The sequence below is a fragment of the Tupaia chinensis genome, unplaced genomic scaffold, assembly GCF_000334495.1.
Source record: "Tupaia chinensis unplaced genomic scaffold, TupChi_1.0 Scaffold143636_1, whole genome shotgun sequence".
In the NCBI taxonomy this organism is placed as follows: domain Eukaryota; kingdom Metazoa; phylum Chordata; class Mammalia; order Scandentia; family Tupaiidae; genus Tupaia; species Tupaia belangeri.
In genome coordinates, this window is record NW_006203484.1 from 529,898 (window position 1) to 533,432 (window position 3,535).

The following is a 3,535-nucleotide window of genomic DNA, read 5'->3' on the forward strand; positions in this document are numbered from 1 at the left end:
AGTCATAATAATCAAACAAATGCAAAAAACCTTTTATAAATAATCATAATTATATATCAGATTATTTGTCTATGATTGAAATCTATGGATAGTTTTAATATGTGTTAAAGATTTCAAAGAAATACACACCAAACAATCCATTTAGAGGAATCTTAACATAGAAAAACATACTAGAAAAAAATCATTACAGTTTTGGTACCAGATGTGACTAAAGTATTTTATAGAATAAAGTCAAAATTCTGATATGCATATATGTACACATATTTACTGAAAAGTAGGAAGCCCTTTGAAACTTGAGTAAGTTCAATGATCAAGAAAACAGAGTAGTAACAGCAGACGGTGTAAAGGTTACATCGATGGACTCCCACATAGCTGACCGAGTTCAAGGCCAAGAAAAGAGGCTTGAAACACACACCAAGCACATGTGCATGTGTGCCCAAAATCCTAAGAGGAGGATGGAGGAGAAGGGATTGTGACGTGGCCACCTCTTTGGGAGGTGATTTCTCTCTTTCTATTTCTCTGTCTCTCTCTCTCTTCAGCAAGTGCACATGCCCTGTAGTAAAAATCTCACAAAAAGAAAGAAAGAAAGAAAGAGAGAGAGAGAGAGAGAGAGAGAGAGAGAGAGAGAGAGAGCAAGAAAGAAAGAGAGAAAGAAAGAAAGAAAAAAGAAAGAAAGAAAGAAAGAAAGAAAGATATAAGGTAGATGGAATCTCTTCAGCTCCACACCTGGCCCAGCTCAAGTTCCTGTCTGTCCCTTTCTGGGAGCAAAAATGTGAACAGATGTGGACCATCAGATGGTGTAGTGGTTGTGTCACTGGACTCCCACATTGTCAATTGTGGTTTGATTCCCAGACCTGGTGACTTAAAACTCAAGCCAGGATCATGTGTGTATGTGCCCAAGATCCTGGTAGGAAAATGGAGGAGAAGGGACTGGGGGGAGGGGGTGATTTCTCACCTTCCCTCTCACTGTCTCTGTCTCTCCCCTCTTTCACTGCCCCCATGAGTGAACATGTCCCAAGGCACCCCTCCCCCCCAAAAAAAAGTCAACAGATTGATATCTAGAGGATTTTGCATTTACAGTGAAGGAACTGAAATAAAAAAGATTACATCCATTTTGTCTGAGATTAGTGACAATCCCTGTTTCAGTTTCCTAAGGTAAAAAAACAATTCAAAGGAGGGGAAAAATGGGAGCACTTGGGGAAGTTAGAAATCAGGAAGCTTCAACATTTAACAGACATGGGTGAAGCAAGCTGCTCTGTTGTGAATAGTTTTACAGAGTCTCACAATGCTAGAAGCTCTTTGACTATTATGGGTTGAACTGTGTCCTCCTTCCCAAAAGATATATTAAAGCTCTCATTCACCTGGTAAATGTGATTTTATCTGGAAATAGCATCTTTGCAGAGGTGAACTATCAATAGTTTGATGAAGTCACTCTGGATTAGCATGGGCCCAAACCCAATGACCGGTGTTCTTGTAAGAAGGATATTTGGACACAAGGACACACCCAAGGGGAGGAACACCAAGAGAAGGCAGAGGCAAATATTGGATCTGTAAGCCAGGAAAAGCCAAGGATTGCCTGCAACTGCCCAAATCTAGGACAGAGACAAGGACAAGTTGTTCTGAAGAGCCTTCAGAGAGAACATGACTCTGCTGACATCTTGATTTTAGATTTTTAGCCTTCAGATCTGTGATAGAATAAGCTCCTGTTTTTTTTTTTTTTTAAGTCACCCAGTTTGTGGTAATTATGGAAACCACAGAAAACTAATACATCAGCCAAGAAGTAGTGAAATCCTGAAATCTATGAACAGCCACAGGCTGACTGAGTCTGAAAGAGGATCTTCTGGGGCTGCCAACAGCCAGACTGAGTAAGCTTTGAAACAATCTTCCCCCAGTCAAGGCTTGATATGACCGCAGCCCCAGGTGGCATCCTGATTGCAGCCTTGTGGAAAACCTGGGAGCAGAGGTACCTATCTAAGCCCGGATTTCTGACCTACAGAAACCATAGAAGAAACTGTTAAAGATGTTTCTGTAATCAAAGAAGAAACAGTGTGAGCGTGTCAGCCCTGAACTGGAAGCTATTTGTGTAGGAAGGACTGGTCTTTATCACAGCTGAACAAGGTGCATTTCCAATTGATTTAACCAAGACCTGGCTCCAGATTCTAGGCCAGACAAATGATGAAATTTTAAAGAAATTAGGTATTGAGGAGTGCTACTCATGGTAGTGAGATTAGGCAGAGAAGAGTTGAAAACACTGTTCTGGCTGGAGTTTCCATTCCCTTGTCTAGGAAATGAAAGAGCAGAGCTTATAGTTTGAAGAAGGAAGATAGTCTGTATCAGACCCTTTATCTGGAGGATCATACCTGTGACATTACACCAGGCTTCCTATGGCACCGTCAAAATACGCACTTACCAGACTTTCAAGCAATTATTTGTTGAATCCTGGAAGATGAAACTCTATTGATAAATGTTGTCATATGTGAAATTCACTCTGGAGTTATATAAGGTATATCAGTCATTGCTAATCCAACTGATGTTTTCAAAATATGGATGAAAGCACAGAGCAGCACACTTTAAGGAGGAATGATAGGCAACTTCATGAACATTTACCAGCAAGAGGGGATAAGAGGATTGTGGAAAGTCATGTCCCTTATTGCTCAGAGGCCTGCTATTGTTGCTGGACATGAAGCTGCCAGTCTCTGACATCACCAAGAAGCATCTGATTTTCTCAGGCCTGTTGGGAAACACTGTATCTATTCACTTCTCTCCAGTTTTACCTGTGGTCTGGTTGAGACCCTGGCCTCAAATACTGTCGATGTCATGAGAATAGGTATGATGAATCAGAGAGTTCTTCAAGATGATAGGTACTCTGGCTACACAGGTACCCTGGATTGCTTGTTACAGACATGAAGAATGAAGGGGTTTTTCCTCTATATAAAGGGTTTTGACTTAAGATTTGGTCCTTGGAATATCATTTTCTTTGTGACATAAGATCATTTGAAGAAAATGAATGTGTAACAAGTTAAGGCTTCATGAGACATCTCTTTGAGAACACCAACTCCCAAAACAACAAAGCTTCCTCTGCTTCACTCTGCTACTCACTGCCTGCTTCATCAAAGATTCTGGGATATGTGTGCGATAGCCAAAGGCCAGGTGACTGGAGGAGAAGGGATGGCACAGCCATTCCCCTATAGGATGATTTGTCACTTTCTGTCTCTCTCTGACTCTCTGGTGGGCATATGCACTCTATAGCAAAAAATCTCTCTTAAAAAAAAAAAAAAAAGAACTATTCCAAGTTCTCTATACCAGTTAGATTAATCCCCTTCATCACACTATATATTGAAAAAAATTAAATATTAGTCTTTAATACTTTTTCTCTCACTTTTTGTTGGCCTAATTAGGTCATTGGTATTGGGTTCTGTTGTTGAGCCACATCTTTTTTTTTTTTTTTAAGAGGTTTTTGCGAGAGGGCGCAAAAAATCAACAGAAAGACAGAGAGAGACAGAGACACAGAAAGCGAGACCCCCAGGGGGGATGG

The 3,535-nt window shown here is 40.6% G+C and overlaps 1 pseudogene; it reads left to right on the forward strand.

Annotated features, from left to right (window-relative positions):
• The first annotated feature begins 1,443 nt into the window (after window positions 1-1,443).
• Window positions 1,444-3,015, forward strand: LOC102502930 (kidney mitochondrial carrier protein 1-like; annotated as a pseudogene).
• Window positions 3,016-3,535: the final 520 nt, after the last annotated feature.